Here is a 25,655-nt window from a genome sequence, read left to right on the forward strand (position 1 = left end):
AGACATTTTATAATACAAGTAGATTTTAAAAAGTTGATTCATAAAAGAAAAACTAACAGGAGAGCTTTAAGTTAAAAGAAGCTAACGAGATTTAACAACCAAGTATAATGTAAACCTGATTATATTAATAAGACAAACTCAGGGGTGAGTTTGAGCAAACTCCAGGAGATAGTGAAGGACAGGGAAGCTTGGCATGTTGCTGTCCATGGGGTCACAAAGAGTCAGACATGACTAAGTGGCTGAACAACAACAAAGTCAGGGGAAATATAAGCTATTAAGATATTTGGGGAGCAATTGAGGAATTTTGAATATGTACCAAATATTAGATATTATGGGATTATAGTTACTGGTTTTTTTTTTGTTGTTGTTCAAGTATACTAATGATACTGTGGTTACATAGAATAAAGTCTGTCATGATGTATGTGGCTTACTTTCAGATGGTTCAGTAAAAAAATAAAATTACAAAGTTTAATTCTATTATAAATTATTTATATTTATATTATAATAAATTTATTAAAATTTATTACTACTTTTTGTGCTGTACTTTCAACCACTCTGCATTTTAAGTATTTTCATAATGAAAAGTTGGAAATGTAAAGAAACTAGTTGACATGATATCTAAACAAACATTGATGGAGTTTAAAATGCTAACAAGATGAAACCGAGTATCTGGACAATAATGCCACCCTGGCTGGGAGTGAAAGATCGATGCTGAAATATTCTAAATTTCATATATTTATCAGTGTGTATGTGCTCAATCATGTCCAACTCTTTACCACCCCATGGACTGCAGAGCCTGCCAGACTCCTCTGTCCATGCGATTGCCCAGGCAAGGATACTGAAGTGGGTTGCTGTTTCCTTCTCCAAGGGGATCTTCCCAACTCAGTGATGGAACACATATTTCGTGTCTCCTGCATTGGCAGGCAGATTCTTTACCACTGCACCATCTGGAATGCCCAATTTTTTTTTAAGAGAGTCAATTATAATTTTCAGAAATTTTAAGATTAGGAAAAAAGTATTTTGCATTTTTCTGTATATTTACCATTTTCAGTTCTCTGCACTTACTTGTATAGTTACAAATATTCATCTGGTAACATTTTCCTTATGCCCAAAGAATTTTATTTAATATTTTTGGGGTGCTGGTCTACTGACAACGAATAGTTTCAGTTTTTATGTCTGAAAAGAAATGCTATAGAGTTCTATGCGTATTTTTTCTTGCTTTTAATATTTTAAAATACTATGTTATTCCACTATATTGTGGCTCTCCTTGTTTCTGTCATTATTCTTATTTGTTAATTTGTGTATAATGGCTTTTTACCTTGGCTGCTTTTAAGATATTATGACTAATGTTTGGCATTTTTACATCTGATTGTGATATGCTCTGGTGTTTTCATCATATTTTCTCTGTTTGACCTCCTTGGACTTTATTTGATCTGTTTCTAGTCTTTGTTAATTTTGGAAAAAAAACTTCAGACATGGCTTTAAATATTTTTCTCTCTCCTCTCTTCTGGTATTTGAGCTACATGCATTTAGGCCACTTGACACTGTCCCACAGCTCACTGATGCTTCATTATTTTTTGCCTTTTTCTCTTCTTCATTTTGGATAGTTTCTATTGCTAGAAATAGTGTTTGGATAGTTTTTATTGCTATTGCCATAAAAGTGAATGAAATAATACCATTTCCAGCAACATGGATGAATCTAGAGATTATCATACTAAACGAAATCAGACAAAGACAAATATAGGATATCACTTATATGTGGAATCTTTAAAAAAAAAAAAAATTCCACAAGCGAACTTATTCACAAAAAAGAAAAAGATAGACTTCAAAAACAAATTTATGGCCACCAAAAGGGTAGGGATAAACTGGAGGGATAAACTGGAATACTGGGATTGATCCATACATACTACTATATATAAAATAGATAACTAATAAGCACCTACTATATAGACAGAGGAAGTCTACGCAATACTCTAATAACTTATATAGGAAAATAATATGAAAAAGAATATGTATGCATACGTATATGCATAACTAAATCACTTTGCTGTACGCCTGAAAATAACACAACATTACAAATCAAGTATTCTCCAATGTAACATTTTTAAAAAAAGAAAATCTTTGGGAAAAAAACTACACTATAAACTTGGATGAACCTTTGAAATATAATTTGAGTGAAAAGTTACAGAAGAATGCAAATAGTAGGATACCATTTATGAAAGTATAAGACAAGAAAAATGAAATAAAGATACTATTTAAACACATCCATATTTGACAAAATTATAATGAAAGCAGTGGGAGGATAAAAATTTTAGAATACCACTGGTTACACTAGTGGTGGGACAGGGTGGGTGAGGAGGCTGTGGGGTCAGGTGGGGACATGCGACTGGAGAAGCGTATTGGAGAGTCTGAATACATTCTGCAATGCTCTATTTCTTAAGTTGGGAAGTAGACTAATGAGTGCCCACTTGATTATATTTCATAATTTATACTTTTGCATAATAAACTTCATAAAAACTGAAAGACAAGCAAAAATAAACTCTACTGTTATATTCTTGAGTACCCTGCAACCTCCAGGAGCCCTTCACACAGATGGCCCTAAAGAAATCCTCTCTGCCTCGAATAAGACCTATTTTTCCATCCTGGCCCAGATTACTTCTCTCTAGACCTGCTGCTGAGTCACTTCAGTCGTGTCCGACTCTGTGCGACCCCATAGACGGCAGCCCACCAGGCTCCCCTGTCCCTGGGATTCTCCAGGCAAGAACACTGGAGTGGGTTGCCATTTCCTTCTCTCTAGACCTCCTCTATTTCGCACAATGGACTGGGAACTCATCAAGTCCTCCCACTCTCGCACCTCCACTCAGGAAAGCAGTCCCTACCCAGTTTGCCTACTTTCCTTTCACAAATTTGCCCTTGATATCTTCAGAGCGGTGCTCTGAAGAGGTTCTCTGATACCTTTGGAGCAGCTAGGTCAGCACAGCCTGACTTCCGCACTGGGCACAGGAAACAAGTGCAGACCGCAAGCATGCGTGTGAGCCACTGTGAGACAGCGTCCTCCAGGGTAAGCAAGAAAGCGGGCAGGAGCTCTGGCCTGCGGGTTAGGGAACGGCTCCAGGCCGAAGGCAGCGTCAGAAGGGGCCTTGAAACGTGAGCAGGATTTTGATAGATGAACGAACATTCTCTTTAGAGGAAATGCAATGAGATGGTTGGATGGCATCACCAGCTAGATGGATATGAGTTTGAGCAAGCTCTGGGAGTCGGTGATGGACAGGGAGGCCTGGCGTCCTGTACTCCATGGGGTCGCAAAGAGCCGGATATGACTGAGCAACTGAGCTGAACTGATCCTGAGAGAACATTACAGGGATTTTGGACTTTGATCCTTTGGTTTGACTCATTCACACAGGAAGAGAGTAGGTGACAAAAACTGGATTGAGGTAACAGCAGAGAGCTAGGATGGTGTGTTAAGGAGACAGGTCTTTGTTCTTTAGACCATGAGAAGCCACAGAGGATTGTTGAATAAATGTTTAATACGGCCAGACCTCTCTATGAAGATTTAAATAATTAATCTTGGACTTCCCTGGTGGTCCAGTGGTTAAGAATCCACCTGCCAATGCAGGGGACATGGGTTCAATCCCTGGTCCAGGAAGATTCCAAATGCTCCTACACAGCTAAGCCCATGTACCACAGCTACTGAAACCTGCATGCCCTAAGCCCCATGCTCTGCAGCAAGCCACCACAACTAGAGAGTAGCCCCCCGCTTCCCCAACTAGAGAAAGTGCACGCTCAGCAACAAAGATCCAGCACAGCTACAAATAAATTAATTAAATAAGCAAACAATCTTGAGAACTTACTAGGGATAAGGCACGTGTATGTGTGTGTGTGTGTGTGTTTGTGTGTGTGTGTGGTGGGGCTGCAGAGAAACAAAAAGACTTAAGATCACTGCCCTAGTGGCTCATAATCCAGCTGAATTTGAAGGCTATAAATCAAAGGGGTAAAGAGACAGGACAGTTTTCCACCTTCCCTGAAATGGGTCTTTAGTGTGTGGTTTCCTTATCTGGTTGAAATCAGTGTGGCTAACCAAAAGTGTCTAAATTAAAGTACAAAGGCAAAGAGTTAATCTCTGCCTTGTTCAGTCCGTTTTAAATTGAGTGGTAATTAAGTGGTATAATGCTAGGACAGAGGTCATTGCCCATTCCTAGGAAAGGCACAGTCCGGTAGGAATAACCACAGGATCCCATGTCCACAAGTCCCATGGACCCTCTTTTTAAAGCACAGACTACAGGAATCTGACCAGTCACGTGGTGTGCAGTGCCCATTAGAGGAGGGCTCGCCTCCCCTGGGCAGTAGGCCCCAAGAAAGGGAGGCTCTCACAGACAGGCAGCAGGTCTTTTGATGCTAAGTGTCCCAGACAGAATCTTCTTTTGCATCCCTTCAGCCTGATCTTTAAATTAGTTGTTTTGTGAATCTATCAGTCTGGATAAATGCAGCAACCTGCCTCAGAGGTTGGTAAGGTGATCTGTTTATCTCTGTGTACTGGCTGAGATCTTGACGACATGGAGCAAGCCGGGCCTCTTCCTCTCCACCTATCCATCATCCCCTAAGCGCCAACACACCCTACTGGAAAGGAAGAGTCTGCCAAGACATCTGCTAGAATTATATTGTACTTCATCTTACTTTGGAAGTAATGAGATCGTTTAATGTGAAACGTAATTTAAAAGTGCAATGGGGCTTTTTTCTTTTCCCTCCCTTGGTGATAGCTTCGGATTCTTGTGCAGTTTGACTGACACATCATTAACAAGGGCGGAACGAAACCTGTTCCTTTCAGAAAATGAGTGTCCGCTGAGAGAGCAGGACAGAAAGCAGCCGTGAGGTGGCTCTTTGAAGAATTTGCCTCTGCCTCCAGCTCATCTCCCAACTCATTCACGATTCCTGACTCTGGGCTCCACACAAAGCCTGGTTCACAATGAAGAGAAGACTTCAAACACATGCATATTAAGCTTCCTCCAAAGTGAGACACCAAGAAACAGCTCAAACCATATCCCCTTCCCTTTTCCTCCACTCACCTGCTTTAGAAAATGATACTCTATCCTTCCAGGATATAAAAACAGAGCAGCTGATTCAGATCAAAAGATGCCAGTTCCATTAGCAGTTTCAAGTGTATTTGTTACCCCTCGAGGGGCATAACATGGGAAATTATTAGCACTGGGTGAGGCTGGAAATGTAGTTTTCTGGAAAAATTTCACAGTCAAGGTGAAGTCCCATAAGGCAGCTAATAGTTTTAGATTCACATATTTAAGAAGAAAAGTGGTAATAGTATGATAAAATGTTAGTGAAGCTCAAAAAACAGAGCTAAAACATCTCAGTCTTTGGGAGGAATGATATGAGATGTGAGATTTATTACCAGTGTTACCTGTAGGCATCAATAACAACATCCTGTGTTGCCATAATTTAAATATATGAATAATATAAAAATTGGTACAGTCAAAAAAGAGAGGTAGAGATACAAATGCTAGTTATGTTAACAGACTAGAAGGTGATGGCACCAGGAAATTGGATTTGTGCTTGCTTCATTATTGTTACTACTTCTTAGTGTGTTTAGAGTTATTCAACCCTGAAAACCATGAAATAGAGGCAGGTGAAGAGTCACATATCTTTTAATTGGCTTCTGCAGGAACTAGCCATGCAACCTTGAGCAAATCACTTCACCTCTCTTAGTAGTTCAGTTACTCAGTCATGGCCGACTCTTTGCGACCCCATGAACTGCAGCATGCCAGGCATCCCTGTTCATCACCAACTGCCAGAGTCTACCCAAACCCATGTCCATTGAGTCGGCGATGCCATCCAGCCATCTCATCCTGTCGTCCCCTTCTCCTCCCGCCCTCAATCTTTCCTATCAGGGTCTTTCCCAGTGAGTCAGTTCTTCGCATCAGGTGGACAAATTATTGGAGTTTCAGCTTCAGCATTAGTCCTTCCAATGAATATACAGGGCTGATTTCCTTTAGGATTGACTGGTGAATCTCCTTGCAGTCCAAGGGACTCTCAAGAGTCATCTCCAACACCACAGTTCAAAAGCATCAATTCTTTGGTGCTCAGCCGTCTTTACAGTCCAACTCTCATATCCATACATGACTACTGGAAAAACCATAGCTTTGATTAGCCGGACCTTTGTTGGTAAAGTAATGTCTCTGGCTGCAGTCACCATCTGCAGTGATTTTGGAGCTGAAAACAATAAAGTCTGTCACTGTTTCCACTGTCTCCCCATCTATTTGCCATGAAGTGATGGGACCAGATGCCATGATCTTAGTTTTCTGAATGTTGAGTTTTAAGCCAACTTTTTCACTCCCCTCTTTCACTTTCATCAAGAGGCTCTTTAGTTCCTCTTCACTTTCTGCCATAAGGGTGGTGTCATCTGCATATCTGAGGTTATTGATATTTCTCCTGACAATCTTGATTCCAGTTTGTGCTTCATCCAGTCCAGCGTTTCTCATAATGTACTCTGCATATAAGTTAAATAAGCAGGGTGACAATATACAGCCTTGACATACTCCTTTCCCTATTTGGAACTAGTCTGTTGTTCTGTGTCCAGTTCTAACTGTTGCCTCCTGACCTGCATACAGATTTCTCAGGAGGCAGGTCAGGTGGTCTGATATTCCCATCTCTTTAAGAATTTTCCACAGTCTGTTGTGATCCACACAGTCAAGGGCTTTGGCATACTCAATAAAGCAGAAACAGATGTTTTTCTGAAAATCTCTTGCTTTCTTGATGATCCAACAGATGGCAATTTGGAGCTCTGATTCCTCTGCCTTTTCTAAATCCAGCTTGAACATCTGGAAATTCATAGTTTACATACTGTTGAAGCCTGGCTTGGAGAATTTTGAGTATTACTTTGCTAGCATGTGAGATGAGTGTAATTGCGCGGTAGTTTGAACAATTTTTGGCATTGCCTTTCTTTGGGATTGGAATGAAAACTGACCTTTTCCAGTCCTGTGGCCACTTCTGAGTTTTCCAAATTTGCTGGCATATTGAGTGCAGCCCTTTCACAGCATCATCTTTTAGGATTTGAAATAGCTCAACTGGAATTCCATCACCTCCATTATCTTTGTTCTTAGTGATACTTCCTAAGGCCCAATTGATTTCACATTCTAGGATGTCTGGCTCTAGGTGAGTGATCACATCATCATGATTATCTGGGTCATTAAGATCTTTCTTGTATAGTTCTTCTGTGTATTCTTGCCACCTCTTCTTAATATCTTTTGCTTCTGTTAGGCTCATACCATTTCTGTCCTTTATTGTGCCTATCTTTGCATGAAATGTTCCCTTGGTATCTCTAATTTTCTTGAAGAGATCTCTAGTCTTTCCCATTCTATTTTTTCCTCTATTTCTTCGCAGTGATCACTGAGGAAGACTTTCTTATCTCTCCTCACTATTCTTTAGAACTCTGCATTCAAATGGGTATATCTTTCCTTTTCTCCTTTGCTTTTCACTTCTCTTCTTTTCACAGCTATTTCTAAGGCCTCCTCGAACAACCATTTTGCCTTTTTTCTTTTTCTTGGGGATGGTCTTGATCCCTGCCACCTATACCATGTCATGAACTTCCATCCATAGTTCTTCAGGCACTCTATCAGATCTAATCCCTTGAATCTATTTCTCACTTCCACTATATAATAATAAGGGATTTGATTTAGGTCACACCTGAATGATCTAGTGGTTTTCCCTACTTTCTTCAATTAAGTCTGGATTTGGAAATAAGGAGTTCATGATCTGAGCCACAGTCAGCTCCTGGTCTTGTTTTTGCTGACTCTGTAGAGCTTCTCCTGGAGAAAGCAATGGCATCCAACTCCAGTACTCTTGCCTGGAAAATTCCATGGACAGCGGAGCCTGGTAGGCTGCCGTCTATGGGGTCTCACAGAGTCGGACACGACTGACTCGACTTAGCAGCAGCAGCATAGAGCTTCTCCATCTTTGGCTGCAAAGAATATAATCAATCTGATTTCAGAGTTGGCCATCTGGTGATGTCCAACCATGTCCATGTGCAGAGTCACCTCTCTTGGCCTTATTTTTTCTCATCTACAAAAGGGAGCTATTGTTAGTGCATAACTTATCCTTATATAAAGCACCTGGTATATGTATTTTTTTTTTTAAAGCTCATTAGGTACTTTTCAAAGGTATTTAAAGATGCCCAGCAGGGACTTTCCAGTGTAGCCTACAAACCAATAGCACCCGCAAGACCTAAAGCTCACTAGCAAGGCAGACTCTCATGCATCACTTCAAACCTACCTCATTGGAATATGCGTTTTAACAAGTCAGGTGATTCATATTGCTCTTAAAATGCTAATTTGCATGCAGCATATCTGAGGTAGAATCTGAGGCTCTGCCTTTCCTAGTAAGCTCCCAGGTTATGCCTATCCCGCTGGCCTAAGGACCACAGTTTGGTTAGCAAGGGTCTAAAGCAGGGTTCCCCAACTTCCAGAATCTAATGATTGATGATCTGAAGTAGAGTTGATGTAACAATAGAAATAAAATGCACGATAAATGTAATGCCCTTAACTTATCCTAAAACCATCCTCCTAACCTGCTCTGTGGAAAAACTGTCTTCCATAAAACCAGTTCCTCTTGCCAAAATGGTTGGGAACCACTGGTCTAAAGAATGTCTACCACATTGGAGATACCTAGTAAAACAGCCTAGAGCACCCATTCTCAAATTGGGTGCCTCAGGATCACCTGGAGGGTTTGTTAAACCACAAATGAATAGGCCCGACCTCCAGAGCTTCCAAGTCAGCAGATCTGGGTAGCACCCATAATTTGCCTTTTTAACAAGTTCCCAGGTGATACTGATGCTGCTATCCAGGGATCACATTTTGAGTATTACTGGTCTCCAGACTTAAGTGGAAAATAAAAGATTAAATATTATAAGAACAGGTAAACAGGATGTTAGTCCAGCATGATTTTTAATTATAATGTACATGTTAAAACCTACAATGTACAATAGAGATTACTTGAAGGATGTCCATGTTAAAGTCTAAAATGTACAATAGAGATTGCTTAAAGGAATCGGTGTGCATGCTCGTTGCTTCAGTTGTGTCTGACCCTTTGCAATCCCGTAGACTGTAGCCCGCCAGGCTCCTCTGTCCATGGGATTCTCCAGGCAAGAATACTGCAGTGGGTTTCCATGTCCTCCTCCAGGGGATCTTCCCGACCCAAGGATCAAACCTGTATCTACCAGCAACAGCTGGTGGGTTCTTTACCACTAGCGCCACCTGGGAAGCCCTAAGGAGTTGATACTAAAAAGAAATTTGGGGATTTCTCTATTTGCCAGATTTAATTGACAATAAAATATTACCCCCCCTTAAAACCACCCTTTTCTTCCTAGGCTGCAGTTCCAGAAGCAGCAGCTCTTCTAAGCCACTGACCTTTTCCAGTTACACAAAGCGACTACTGACTTTTAGAGATAAACACGTTGATTTGAATGGAAAAGGGAAGGAGTTTAAGAAACACAGGAGGGTGCAATGACTAAAACTACAGGCATAAATGAACAAGTGAGTGAGCATATTAAAGGCTAGATATCCTCAGATTTAGCAAGGTGGATATGTCCATATATTCACCATTTTTTGTTTCATTATTTATGTTCCAGTGTGCTCCTAAAAGTTTTTAAAATATTTTGAAAATGGATCCTGGCTTTATTAACCTCGAGGTGTTGAGCTGGGGAACGTTAAGTCTCCACAGTGTAGGAAGCACCGCGCAGAGCCACCGCGGTTTCCCTTTGTCGCTGGTGGAACTATAAGCCAGGCTCTGTACTTTACAGAGAAGCAGCTGTCTCCAGTGGGCACATAATCGTGTGTGCCTGGCAGATTAGATCCCATGGCCATAGCCCTTCAACGTAAATGTCCTCAGATTTAAGAAGGCTGTAACACCCTCTGAATCCAGCCCAGGTTTATTTCAAAGGGCAGTTATCCCATCTCCTGAGAAAGAGCTGATGCCTCAGAACTGGGGGAACAAATGCAAAGTATAACAGTCATCATAATAATTTTTAAATTGTATACAATATAATGGAATCATCCTATTATGAGATATTCATTGTAGCTATGTAGACGATGACAGATTGTCCACAACTGCCCAGAGTTTAGTCGACAGAACATTACATAACCATTAAAAATTATGTCTGAATACCAAGTAATAATTACTGCATTATGCAACAAACATTTTTGAGGTTAAGTTAAAAGAGAAAACAATAACACAGAATTGCATCTAGAGCTTAATTACTGCTGTATTTTTTAAAGTTGATGCCCCAGAAGCACCTGAAAGAAAACATCACAAAATGTAGGCATTTTGTGTTTGCAGGACTCTTTTAAATTTTCCTATTTTCCCCTTAATCACTGTTTAATATAAGTGTGCACTGTTTATCATGAAAAAAATGAACCATTTTTAAAATTATGGCTTTTAAAATTATGCTATTTTAATGCTGATAACATTAAGAGTAAAAAGGAAGATAAGAAATTATTACTCTCTAATTACAGTTATGCTAAAATATCTACTTGTTAAAAATATAAGTCAATGCATTAGCAGTGTTGCTTTTATGAGGATTTAGAGCAACAGGGTGGTGGGGGGCGGTTCTCTAATTGCCAAATGTATTCAGTGGGGTTTTCAAATGAAACAAATGCCAAATACGAGAAAATGAAAGTGTCAGCACCTTTGCCATTCATAAGCACAGGAGACTTCTCAAAGAAGCTCCTTAAATTTGGGGGATCCATCTTAAAATGAAATGAAACAACAGCTTGCTCTTGACATTTTTTCTCCCATTGAAGAGCTTGGAGGACGTATTCAGCCACCCCATGCCTGAGCCTGGCCTCCCACAAGGGGGCAATGTAGAGCTTTCTGCTCTCCTCGCTTGGACGGGAGCCCAGCGGAGGCACATGCCCTACCGCTCAGGACCTCAGGGGAGGTAAAGCAGAATCCTATAAAGCGGAATCTAGCGGAGGTCACCACACCTGTAAACCAGAATCCAGTCCCTGGCAGCCTCACTGCCATAGGTGTTGGCTAGCACGACTCTGCCCATCAGCTATATGGGCTACACTCATACCAACTCTATATATGCCACCAGCTACACACATACCAACTCTATATGTGCCACCAGCTACACACATACCAACTCTATATGTGCCACCAGCTACACACATACCAACTCTATATGTGCCACCAGCTACACACATACCAACTCTATATGTGCCACCAGCTACACACATACCAACTCTATATGTGCCACCAGCTACACACATACCAACTCTATATGTGCCACCAGCTACACACATACCAACTCTATATGTGCCACCAGCTACACACATACCAACTCTATATGTGCCACCAGCTACACACATACCAACTCTATATGTACCACCAGCTACACACATACCAACTCTATATGTGCCACCAGCTACACACATACCAACTCTATATGTGCCACCAGCTACACACATACCAACTCTATATGTGCCACCAGCTACACACATACCAACTCTATATGTGCCACCAGCTACACACATACCAACTCTATATGTACCACCAGCTACACACATACCAACTCTATATATACCACCAGCTATATACATACCAACTTCATGTGACCACGAGTGCCCACATATTTGGGGCTCAGGACCCACTTGCATGTAGAGAGCAATAACCCTATTTTTAACCAACCATGCCCAAGGAGGGCCACATATCTATCAATCAGGGTCCCATCTAGTGACCTTTGCAGAATCTCACTGGAAAACAAAAAGTCCTTTCACCCTGAGTCCTGAGGTCCTAGAAATTTTGCCAGTAAACTTGGGGAAATTGAACTCTTTTTCATGTTGTGAGCCCCATCAAGATGTTAAAGTGTGTTTATGCTGATCTTCAAATAATGTTCCAAATAATGGCAAACCGTTCCCCTGGAGTATGCAAGAGGATTCAGGAATTCATTCGTTCATTCGCTCCATTCATTCAATGACTACTCAAGGGCCTTCTGTATGCAAACAGCGTGCCAGGTTAGAGGTAAATGGTACATGAGACCCAATAGCCACTCCCAACAAGCTGGAGGAGCAGATTCAGAGACAGACGGAAGGAGCAGGCTCATGGAAAGTGCAAAGGCTCTCCCTGCAGTCAACATGGGGAGCGGAAGAACAATGGGCTCTCTGGGAGAAATGGGGTCTCAGCTGGGCAGGGACACACAGGGTGAAAGTAACCTGGCAAAGGTGACGGCAAGTAGGGGAGTGGAAAGGGGAAGAACTTTCTAGAAAGAAGAATAGCCAGGACAAGAGCAAAGGGATAAGAGAGAGTTCTAGGGGATTAAACAGGATGGGAGAGGGGAAGGGACAGGGATTTTCAAGGCCTTGGTAAGCCATGTTGTCTTGGTAGCACCCTTCCAAGCTACCTGCCTCCCCCACCCGCTCATCTTGGGGAAGGAGGAGGGAGCTGATGACAATCAGAGCCCGGGTCACAACTGGACCAATGTCATTGGTTATGGAGCTTTCCTTGTAAATGCAGTGAGCTTGAAAATGTCCAGCCTCCCGTCATATTCTCTTGGGTTTGGCTGTTTGCCTTCCTTTCATTGGCCTCTTTTTCTCCAGGACTCCTTTCTTGTCAGAGCATCTGGTTCCTATGAGATGTCTGGAGCTATCTCTTATTCTGGAAGGGTCCTGCCCTGTGGAGGCCATGTGGGAACTCAGGTAGAACCCAAGGGAAGGGAGGCCACCTCCAGACCCTTAAAGCTGCCTGCTCTCAGCTCAAGGACCTTTGGCTGATGGCTGTGACCTCAACATGATAGCTACAAACATTTGTTCATCAGATAATGCATAAAATGGGATGCTTAAAAGGCTGCAAAGGTTGTCAATGTACAAAACAATAGGTTCTATGGAATGTGAATATACAAAATGGTAAGATTGCTTAGGCTTCTCTTGGAAAGTGATGGAGACACGAGGTCACATTGGAACCTAGCTCAAAGCAGATGTTTAGTATCAGCTCCTTACTCTCATCTCCTTCATTCCTCTGAGCCCTAGAGTTCACAAAACCCTGGCCAGTTAAAGTCAGCTGTGAAAATCCACAAAAGGAGCCCTATAGAAAATAACAAGCACAAAATGTTTTAAGCGGAAAAAAAAGATCATTGTACACTGAACACACAGTCAGGGAAAGTTTTCTATTAGGCATGGTTCAAGGGGTAGAAACCACTTTGCTCTTGGGAAGTCGTCCATCCACTGGTGAGAGGAGTCCACCCAAATGGCACAATTGGTGATTCGAACTACATGCAGAGGAAGAGTGAAGAGATGTAGCTACTGGAACAGGTGCCGTCCCTCCCAGCTGGGAAAGCTATAGATGGTTTTGTGGAGGAGGGGGCATTTGGGAGAGTGATAAGATTTGGATTCCAGGGTAATAGAAAGACCCAAGGCAGGGAGGAAGGAAACACGGTAAAGAGAAAAGTTCAGCTGGGCTGCCCATGAAATGAATCAGATGTTAGATCCAAAGGAAGGCAGGCTGGAAAGTCCCCTTGGGATGAGGGGATGGCAGGTCTAGAGGGTGCCAGCTTTCTGCTGACCCCAGGAATTCCATCCTGCCTGTCTGTGGTCTCTGGGGACACTGGGTCAGGAAGGGAGGTGGTGAGTGAGTACGGTTGACAAGAGACACTTGTGACCACCGGCGGCACATATTCACGCTTTAGTGTGACATGACACGTGTAGCCCGGGAGCACTCCCGGCCAGGCCTCGCACCAACTTCACTTGGGGAGTAATTGCCCTGTTTCCAACCTTGGTAGCCATGTACTTGGCCCCTTCTCTGCTCATCACACTTCAGAAAACCACAGCCACTCTCCCCAGGGCTGACCTAGGGACATGGTCAGCCTAGGGACATCCTAGGCATCACGGCCAAAAGACACAGTCAGGATCCAGAACACCGACAGAGCAGCCTGGGATGACTGACAGCAAAAGGCAGCCACGCTCCTGGCCTCCGCTCGGCAGATTCAGGGCAACAGCTGTGGAAAAAGCAGCGCGTGCTTCATTTCTGCCTATTCCGCATGGCCTCCGCGCCCGCCGCTGCTGAGCAGAGTGCAGAGTATCCCATGTGAGCCCCTCGTGAACCGCGATACTGTTTTTCCTGAAGGCCCTTTCATTCCAGCATGTTTCCATGTCTCAATGTTTACTGCCCTTCCATTCTAACTTGCCCGTGGCCAACAGCTGTCAGTCATCCATGTAGACAAACTCGGGATACCCTCCCTCCTCTCCCAGCCCCAAACTGTCCTGTCAATCCTCTCCACATCTGTATCCCATATGGTAGAAGGAACACCCTCCACGAGGAGTCACCGTCAACAACTCAAATGATGAGATCGAGTTCCAACTGAATGCTTGGTTAAACACATATGATCGACACCAAATAAAACGATGCACTGCTGATAAGAAACCACTGGCCTCAAGGGGATCCCAGGGAGAAACACACATTCTGTGACCAAATCTCTGACATATGCGATAAGGAGGCACCCACCTTTAAATATGAGCCAATAAAATGTAACGGTGAGCAGGATATTGAGGGAAATCAGCATTATTATTACTGGTAGATTTAAATTGTTCTCACAGAAGACTCGGATTTTTTAAACCTCTGATTTCTGAAGAGATTTTCACTTGAAAGTACATTGTATAAGTGAAATAGGACATTTCCTTTTGACAGAAACAATGATGATTAAGATCATAGGCTAGTCAATAAAATCCTCTTAACCCATAATTATACTGGAGAGGACTAGTGCCAAGCCAGCCTTGAGTCCAGTCTGTATCTCCGTCTCTGTCTCCTCTGATGTCCTTTGCTTATGCCCACCTGCCAAGTCCTGCCTCATTACAGAGATGAAGAGCAGGAACCTCTTCCTCCAAGAAGACTCCCTTACAACTCAGACAAGAGAAAGCTCTGTCCCTTTATGCTCCTGGAATGCTTTTATAGCCTACCACATTGTGGGCTATAATACACGTGTTTTCTTTGCCCTGTTCTACTGGAAGTCCCTTACTGGGAAAGAGGACATCTTAATCATTTTGTCCACTCTACAGTAGCTATCTTGATGTCTGTCAAAGACTAGTCCTTTCATAAAAGTGTTTTAATTGAAAAACACATGTCTGATGTTAAACCAAGCAGAATAATGAAGAATAAATGGAACTTTGAGAAAATGACTGATAGTGCCTTATCTACAGTTGAGTTGGATGCACAGAAAAGGCTAATAAAAGTTAAACCCGAAAAACAACAGAAAGAAGAAATGTCTTTCTTAGGACAGCATTCCTTTGCATGGCTAGGCCAAACTTTAATCAACCTCTAGTTACTGAACACACGCAGTACTGGAATTTTTTTCCATTAATACAGAATCATACAATGAGCAAAAATGAACTATCAATTTTGTGGGTATAATTATTACTTTAGAATAAGCTACTGGAAGGCAGTCTGACCCATAAATGTGCATATGTGTGTTTAAGACTTTATATAAATTGATACTTCTAAGTGGGAAGTCTAATGTTTCATAAATAGGTGTAATCTTTGCATGTGTTTTCTGTTAGCTATGTTCAATTCAAGTTAAGGAATTTCCCTTTCTTCTTGGTTATAGTTTGGCTCTTGAATTTGTGTTGGATTTTATCCAGTGTGTGTTGTCTGCTCCTTTTCTAGACCTTCACTCTGTTGGGCTCCTGGATCCACCTTTCACAGCATGCTCTGTGTGAGGAAGGGGGCTTGCTTGCCATCTGGCGATTGGCTGGGTTCAGCCAATGAAGGGACCTTTAAGCAAGCTAAAGAGGTGTTGGTGGGGGAGGAGGGAGAAGCTCAGCACATCCACTCTCCCGGCCTCCTCACTCTTGTCTTATCAGTAGTTGCATGTCTCTAAAAGGACCACAGCTTTGGTTAGATGCCCCCACTCCACAGTTTCTGGAAGATATCACCTCCTCTTGCCCTTCAAGCCTTGGGTGGCAGGGAGCATGCAGGTAGCATCTCTCCACTCTCACTAATCCTGGGGTGTTTCACCTTGCCTTGTCGACTCTTGCAACCCAACCCACATCTCTACAAAGAGGCCTGTCCTTAAACTCTCCACTTACCCTTCTGAGTGTTCCAGCTACTACTTGACAGGCTTGGACTGACACAGTAACCAGTACCAGGAGTAGTTCAGAGGCTGTGTGGAAGCACACAACCGTTAGAGATAATGGGGACACAATTTCTAAAGTTAACAATGGTGTCTTTTGTGAAAATGCAAATATTTTAACTCACAATGCCTGCGACAATGGCTAATTTGATGATGGATCCCCTAGAAATTAATAAATGGACAGCTTATCAGGTGTACTGATGGTTCTGGTGGGCAGAATCCTAATATAAATCACTATCATGGGTTTCTATCACCTCACAAACATTTTCTAGTCATAAACTGGTTTACAGACCCAGAGTAGGTTTTATCCTTTGAGGAAGAACACTACAATGCGGCCACAGGTATATGCTATGAATTTTCCTCTAGGCCTTCCCCAGAAGGAAGAAAATATTCAGGAAGAGGAATACCTAGACCTTCCAAAGGTTACTAGGTTCTGCCTCTGAACTAATGTTCAGATTGACAAGTGGCCCATGCTGGCAGTTCAGAGTGGTGACTTATGTAAATTAGATGATGTATAGAGTTTTGGACTGACTCCCACCTCTCCATTAGTCTAGTGGGACTCATCGTGGTTTGTTTGTCCAGTTTCAACATGTAGAGGTCCAAAGACTTGAGAAATACAAGAATGGTAACTCTTAACACAGCCCCGTTTAACAAATTATTTGGCTCATAAAAAAATCAGATGGTGTTCCAACACAACTATAGATAATTGTTTCTCCTACACTCACAAAGTAAGAGAAATATTTCTCTGATAATGAGTGATGTTGAGCATCTTGTCATGTGTTTGTTAGCCATCTGTATGTCTTCTTTGGAGAAATGTCTGTTTAGTTCTTTGGCCCATTTTTTGATTGGGTCATTTATTTTTCTGGAATTGAGCTGCAGGAGTTGCTTGTATATTTTTGAGATTAATCCTTTGTTGCTTCATTTGCTATTATTTTCTCCCATTCTGAGGGCTGCCTTTTCACCTTGCTTATAGTTTCCTTTGTTGTGCAAAAGCTTTTAAGTTTCATTAGGTCCCATTTGTTTATTTTTGCTTTTATTGCCAATATTCTTGGAGGTGGATCATAGAGGATCCTGCTGTGATTTATGTCGGAGAGTGTTTTGCCTATGTTCTCCTCTAGGAGTTTTATAGTTTCTGGTCTTACATTTAGATCTTTAATCCATTTTGAGTTTATTTTTGTGTATGGTGTTAGAAAGTGTTCTAGTTTCATTCTTTTACAAGTGGTTGACCAGTTTTCCCAGCACCAAAGAGTAAGAGAAATATAAATAAAATTAAGAAACAGAGGCCCACTCTCAGCTAAAGAGCCAAGAGAATTCCCTTGAAGGAACAAAGAAACAGACCTATCCAGTCTAATAGACACCACATTCAAAAAGGAGATAATGAAAATACTGAAGGAATTAAGAAAGGCTCTTGACAGAGTACTCTAAAAAAGAACTAAAAATGATAAGGAGAAGCCAAGAAAAATTAGAAAATTCATTTTCCAAGGTAAAAGATGAGCTAAAGGCAATGAACAGCAGAATGAATAATGCAGAAGAAAAAGTGATCTGCAAGATAGAATAATGGAAATTATCTGATCAGAACAAACAACAGAAAGCCAAATTGAAAAAAAAAAATTAAAGCAACATAAGAGACCTATGGGACAGTATAAAATGTGCCAAGCTACACATAAAAGGGGTTACAGAAGGAGAAGAAAGAAAAATGGAACTGATTATGTATTTGAAGAAATCATGGCTGAAAACTTCCCAAACCTAGAGAAGGAAACATATATCCAGATACAGGAAGCACAGAGAGTCCCAAATGAGATAAACCCAAACAGACATACCCTAAGATATAATAAAAATGGCAGAAGTTAAAGCTTGAGAAAATTCTAAAGGCAGCAAGAGAAAAGCAGAGTTAATTACAAAAGAACCCCCACAAGTCTATCATCTGATTTCTCTATAGATATACTGCAGGGCAGAATAGAGCGGCAAAATATTAATATATTCAAAATCTTGAGAAGGAAAAGTCTGCAATCTAGAACACTCTTCCCAGACAGATTGTCACACAGAACAGGAGAGATGAAGAGGTTCTCAGATAAGCAAAACTCAAAGGATAGAGTAACACGAAGCTGACCCTAAAAGAAGTATTGAAAGGTCTTCTCTAAATAGAACAAAAAGATACAGGAAAGAGAAAAGCACAATTAGAAAGTAAATCACTTAAATAAGTGAGTATACAGATCAAAAAGAAAAGAAAACCTATTTGTGAAAGATGATAAACACAAGGAAAAGTGAAATGATAAACCTGAAGCTGTAAAAGAGGACATCAAAATTATAAAATGCGGGTAGTAAGAAAATATAGATTCTTTTTTTTTAAGAATGATTTTGACCCTATATGACCATCAATCAGAGTAAGCAGCTATAGGAAGGGGTTAGCATACTTGAAAAACAGGGTAACCACAAAACAAAATATAATAATAGATTCACAAAAATAAAAAGGAACACAAGTATAAAATAAAGGAAATTATCAAGCTGCAAAAAGAGAAACAAAAAAAGAAACAAAGAAGAAACAGAATCAACTGGACAAGGTTTAAAATGACAATAAATACATATTTGTCAAAAATTACCTTAAATATCAGTGGACTAAATGTTCCAATTAAAAGATAGAGCAGCATATTGGATTAAAAAAAAAAAACTAAGAGCCTATAATATGTTGCCTACAAAAGACTCATTTTAGGGCAAAGTGCACACTAAGATTGAAAGTGAGGGTATAGAAAAAGATATTTCATGCAAATGGTAAGAAAGTGGGGGTCTCAAGACTTATATCAGATGAAATAAGACTTTAAAAGAAAGCCGTAAAGAAGGGCACTATATAATGATAAAAGGATCAATACAAGAAGAAGATTTTACACTTGTCACCATATGTGTACCTAATAAGGATCACACAAATATATAAAATAAATGCTAATAGACATAACGGGCCTCCCCTATAGCTCAGATGGTAAAGAATCTGCCTACAATGCAGGAGGCCCGGGTTTGATCCCTGGGTCAGGAAGATCCCCTGGAGAAGGGAATGGTGACCCAGTCCAGTATTCTTGCCTGGAGAATCCCATGGACAGAGGAGCCTGGCGGGCTACAGTCCATGGGTCACAAGGAGCTGGACACAGCCAGGAAACTAACACACACAGTGCCACCTGGGAGGGCTGCCATCTATGGGGCCGCAGAAGAGCTGGACACAACTTAGTAACAGACTAGTACACATAAAGGGAGAGATAGATGGGAATGCAGTAACAGTACGAAACTGAAAGAAATGCTAAAAGAACAATAGTAGGGAGACTTAAAAATATGCTACTAAAAAATAAAATTAATGAATCAGTGATTAAATCAAAGGAGAAATTCAAAACTACCTTGAGACAAATGACAATGAAAACATGACTAAAATCTGTGGGATGCAGCAAAAGCAGTTTTTAGAGGGAAGTTCATAATGATAGAGGTTTTCCTAAAAAAGAAAAGAAAATCTCAAGTAAAGAATCTAACCTCCTACTTAAAAGAATTAGAAAAAAAAAAACTGAAGTCAGCAGATGGAAGGAACTAGTAAAGATCAGAGAGAAAACAGAGATTTTTACAAAATAGAAAAAGAATTAATAAAACCAAGAGCTTGTTCTTTGAAATGGTAAACAAAACTGACAAACCTCTGGCCAGGCTCACCAAGAAGGAAAGAGAGAACCCACATAAGCAAAAGCAATGAAAAAGGAAACATAACAACAAATACCACAGAAATACAAAAAAATAAGGGAATGTTATGAACAATTATACACCAACAAATTTAACAATCTAGAAGAAATTAACAGACTTCTAGAAACATACACCCTACCATAATTGAATCAAGAAGAAATAAATAATTTGAACAAACTGATCATTAGAAATGAAATAGAATCTTTTTTAAAAAAAACCTCCATACAAACAAAAGTCCAGGACCAGATGGCTTATTCTACCAAACATAAGAAAAACTTATATCAATCTTTCTTAAACTCTTCCAAAAGTTTGAAGAGGGAACACCCACAGACACTCTATGAAGCCACCATCACCCTGATACCAAAACCAGACAAAGACACCACCACAGAAGAAAGTTACAGGCCAATAACTTTGATGAATATAGATGCAAAAATTCTCAGTAGAATATCAGCAAACCAAATCCAACAGCACATAAAAACATCCACACACCACAACCAAGTAGGATTCATCCCAAACTCACAAGGATGGTTCAAAATATGCAAAATCAATGTGATACACCACATTAAAAAAAAAAGAAAATACAAAGCTATGTGATCATCAAAATAGATACAGAGAAAGGGGCATAGAAGGACATATATCAACTTAATAAAAACTATTTATGACAAACCCATAGCCAGTAAAATTCTCAAGGATGAAACACTAAAAACCTTTCAATTAAAATCTGGAACAAGACAAGGATGCCCACTCTCACCACTTTGATTCAATATAGTACTGGAAGTCCTTGCCGCAGTACTCAGATATAAAAAAGAAATAAAAGCTATTCAAATTGGAAACGAAGAAGTAAAATTGTCACTATATGCAGATGACATATACTATATATAAAGAAAACCCTAAAGACTCCACACAAAAGCTACTAGAACTGGTAAATGAATTTGGCAAGCTAGCAGGATACAAGATTAACATACAGAAATCAGCTGCATTTCTTTACACTATAACAATGAAATATCAGAAAGAGAATTTTTTAAAAAAGCCTTTTAAAATTACACAAAAAAATACTTAGGAAACCCGACCAAGGAGGTGAAAGACTATGCTGAGAACTATAAATCATTAATAAAGGAAATTAAAGAGGATTCAAAGAAATGGAAAGATATCCCATGCTCTTTAAGAATGAATACTGTTAAAATGACAATACTCACAAAGCAATCTATAAATTTAATGCAATCCATATCAAATTACCCATGACCCTTTTAACAGAACTAGAACAAATAATCCTAAAATTTACATAGACCCATAAAAGACCCAGAATTGTCAAAACAATCCGGAGGAAAAATAGAGCAAGAGGCAGAACCCTCGCAGACTTCAGACAATACTACAAAGCTACAGTAATCAAAACGGTGTGGTACTGGCACAAAACCAGACATGTGGATCAATGGAACCGAATGGAAAGCCCAGAAATGAACCCACACACCTATAGTCAATCTTTGACTAAGGAGGCAAGAATAAAAAATAGGAAAAAGACAAAGTCTCATCAGCAAGTGGTACTGGGGAAGTTGGACAGCTGCATGTAAATCAATGAAGATACAGCACACCCTCATACCATGCATTAAAATAAACTCAAACAAATGACTTAAAGATTTAAACATAAGACATGACACCATAGGACTCCTAGAAGAGATTATAGGCAAAACATCCTCTGACATAAATTGTACCAATATTTTCTTGTATCAATCTCCCAAGGCAATAGAAACAGTAACAAAAGTGAACAAATTGGACCTAAGCAAACTTACTCGCTTTTACACAGCAAAGGAAACCATAAACTAAATGAAAAGACAATCCACAGACTGGGAGAAAATATTTGCAAACAATGGGACTGGAGAGGTCTTCATTTCTAAAATATAAAAACAGCTCATGCAACTCAGCAACAACAACAAAAAAACCCAATCAAAAAATTGGCAGACCTAAACAGACATTTCTCCAAGTAAGACATACAAATGGCCAATAGGCACATGAAAAGCTGCTCAACATTTTTAGTAATTATATAAATGTAAATGAAAACTACAATGAGATACCATCTCACATCAGTCAAAATGACCATCATTAAATAAGCTACAAATAATACATGCCGGAGAGCATGTGGAGAAAAGGTAACCCTCCTACACTGTTCATGGGAATGTAAGTTGATGTAGCCACTATGCAAAACTCTATGAAGATTCCTCAAAAAACTGAAAATAGAGTTGTCATATGATCCAGCTATCCAACTCCTGGGCATGTATCTGGAGTATTTAATTCAAAAAGATACATGTACCCCTGTGTTCACTGCAGCACTATTTGCAATAGCCAAGGCATGGAAACCTAAATGTCCATCAACAGATGAATGGATAAAGATGTGGTACATGCATACAATGGAATACTACTCAGCAATTAAAAAGAATGAAATAATGCCACATACAGCAACATGGATGGATGAGGAGATTATACTACTAAGTACAGTAAATCAGAAAAATAAATACCATATTAAATGACTTACCTGGAATCTAAAATATGGCACAAATGAGCCTATCTATGAAACAGAAACGGAGTCACAGACATGGAAAACAGGTTTGTGGTTGCCAAGGGGGGCAGGATATAGGGGAGAGATGGACCGGGAGTTTGGAATTAGTATAAGCCAACTATTACATATAGGGTGAGCAAGCAACTAGTGCCTACTTTATAGTTCAGCGAAATATATTCAGTATCCTATTATAAACCATAGTGGAAAAGAATATAAAAAGGAATGTACTTAGGTGTACCACTGAGTCACTGTGCAGTAGAGCAGAAATTAGCACAACATTATAAATCAGCTATACTTCAACAAATAAATAAGATCCCAAAACAAAACAAAACCAGATGGCTGTGGAGAATAATTGTGCGTTATTGCAAACTTAATCAGGCAGCAACACCAGTTCTAGCTTTGGTTGCAAATATGGTGATTTACTAAGAAAATCAGCACACTGGCCACAGGAATGCAGCTTGACAAATGCTATTTCTCCAGTTTCTATTGATAAAGATGATCAGAATGGATTTGCCTTCACATTGTCAACTCTCTGGCTCTTTTGTCAGAATATAATCCAGATGGACCTTGACCATTCAATATGCCACAGAACATAATGAAGGGCCATTATATCAGTAATAGTGTACAAATTGTACATGGTGACAAAAACTGCCTATGGCGAATTGAGTGGTATCTAATTTAACCAAATCACAGAGCTAGACACAGAATGCCTTGTTAAATGGAAATGGTCTAATTGAGACTAGAGTCAAGTAAGTCCAGAAGGCACAAGTAAATGGCATGAATAGGCACATCCTTCTAATATTTCCCTGCTTTTCCATCTACTCACACTAATGGCCTCATTGGGAATTCTCAATCACCAGTTAGAGGAGGAAAAAATATGAGCACAGTTTATGCATGAATCTGCAGATATATAGTTCCACAGCGGGCAGGGTGGAGGCTGGCCTTGAAAGAAGAGAGATGACTTCATTTGGGCTGACATTGAGTAGTACCTGTTCCTGCCGACCTCTCCTGAAGAAGGAAAAGACCAGAAGTAAGGCTTGACATTAAGTCACTGGCAGTGGTTAACAGCTAGGTGGCTGGTTAGGAACTTGAAAAGATCAAGATTGGAAAGTTACTGCTAAGGAAGCCTAGGCTAAAGATGTGCAGATGGATCTCTCAGCATGAACACAGAGAAGATAATCACTTCTTACAAAAGTGCCACCCCCAGAGGGCATCACTACAGAGCAAGTCCTCAATAGTCAGTTAAAAAGTGGATGTCAGTCAACCTTTTCCCAGCCACCCAGTGTATGCTCAATGGGCTCATGTCCAAACTAGCCATGGAGTCATGCATCAAACATTTTTTCCAACCACAGTGCTATGAGATTAGAAATCAATTACAAGAAAAAACTTAAAAAAAACTCCACAAACATGTGGAGGCTAAACAAAATGCTACTAAAAACTGATGGCTCACTGAGGAAATCAAAGAGGAAATTTAAAAATACCTAGAGACAAGTGACAATGAAAACACGGCAATGCAAAACCTATGGGACACAGCAAAAGCAGTTCTAAGAGGGAAGTTTATAGCAATCCAATCTTACACCAGGAAATAAGACATCTCAAATAAACAACCTTAACTTACATCTAAAGCAACTAGAGAGAGAAGAACAAACAACACCCAAACGTAGTAGAAGGAAAGAAACCACAAAGATCAGAGCAGAAATAAATGAAGACAAAGAAAACAATAGCAAAGATCAATGAAATCAAAAGCGGTTTCTTTTAAAGCTTCAGTCTCATTTTTGCAGTGAAAGTTACAAACAATACACCATAAATTAATTGAAAGTTATAAACTTAATAAATGTCAGGTTCATAAAAAAATAAAAGGTGGTTCTTAGAGAAGATAAAATTGATAAACAGCCAGATTCATCAAGAAAAAAGGCAGAGGACTCAAAATTAATAAAATTAGTAATGAAAAAGAAGTTGCAACTGACACCACAGAAATTCAAAGGATCATAAGACTACTACAAGCAACTATATGCCAATAAAATGGACAACCTAGAAGAAATGGACAAATTCTTAGAAAAGTACAACTTTCCAAGACTGAACCAGGAAGAAATAGAACATATAAACAGATTAATTACAAGTACTAAAAGTGAAACTATGACTAAAAATGTGCTAATAAACAAAAGTACAGGACCAGGAGAATTTTATCAAACATTTAGAGAAAAATTAATGCCTTTCTGTTTGAAACTGTTACAAAAAAACTACAGAGGAAGTAACACTCCAAATCTCATTCTATGAGGCAACTATTTCCCTGAAACCAAAACCAGACAAAGACATCACTTGCAAAAAAGACAATTACAGGTCAATATCACTGATGAACATAGACAAAAGTATCCTCAACAAAATACTAGCAATATGAATCCAACAATACATTAAAAGGATCATACATCATGATCAAGTGGGATTTATCCCAGGAATGAAAGGATTCTTCAATATATGCAAATCAGTGTGATACAACTTAACATACTTAAGAATAAAAATCATGTGGTCAACTCAATGGATACAGAAAAAGCTTTTGACAAAATTCAATACCCACTTATGATTTAAAAAAAAAAAAAACTCTCCAGGAAGTGGACATAGAGGGAACTTACCTCAACATAAAGTCCATGTATGACAAGCCTACAGATAGCATAATACTCAACGGTGAAAGGTGGAAGGCATTTCCTCTAAAGTTAGGAGTAAGACAGGATGTCCACTGTTGCCACTTTCATTCAATATAGTCTTAAAAGTCCTAGCCATGGCAATTAGAAGAAATAAAGGAAATCCAAATTGGAAAAGTGGTAGTAAACTCTCATGGTATGCCACTGACACTATACATAGGAAATCCTAAAGATGTTACCAGGAAACTATTAAAGCTCATCAATGAATTCAGTAAATTTGTAAGACACAAAATTATTATACAGAAATCTCTTGCATTCCTATACACTAACAACAAAAGACCAGAAAGAGAAATTAAGGAAAAATTAAGGGAACAGGAAACAATTTACCACTGGATCAAAAAGAATAAAATACCTAGGAACATGACTTAGCGACTAAACAACAAAACCCACCTAAGGAGGCAAAAGCTCTACTCAGAAAACTGTAAGACGCTGATGTAAGAAATCAAAGATGACACAAACAGATGGTGAGATACATACTGTTGGGTTGGAAGAATACCGAAAGCAATCTACAGATTCAATGTAGTCGCTATCAAATTACCAATGGTATTCTTCACAGAACTAGAACAAAACACTTTTT

The 25,655-nt window shown here is 39.9% G+C and overlaps 1 long non-coding RNA gene across 1 annotated transcript; it reads right to left on the reverse strand.

The window, feature by feature from the left end:
- Positions 1-847: 847 nt before the first annotated feature.
- On the reverse strand, positions 848-25,373 carry LOC122454989. The gene is made up of 3 exons (XR_006273565.1): positions 25,228-25,373; positions 6,287-6,299; positions 848-858 (listed from the first exon to the last, which is right to left on the reverse strand). It is a non-coding gene; the product is annotated as an uncharacterized LOC122454989 (long non-coding RNA).
- Positions 25,374-25,655: the final 282 nt, after the last annotated feature.

The sequence above is a fragment of the Cervus canadensis genome, chromosome 17, assembly GCF_019320065.1.
Source record: "Cervus canadensis isolate Bull #8, Minnesota chromosome 17, ASM1932006v1, whole genome shotgun sequence".
Lineage (NCBI taxonomy): Eukaryota > Metazoa > Chordata > Mammalia > Artiodactyla > Cervidae > Cervus > Cervus canadensis.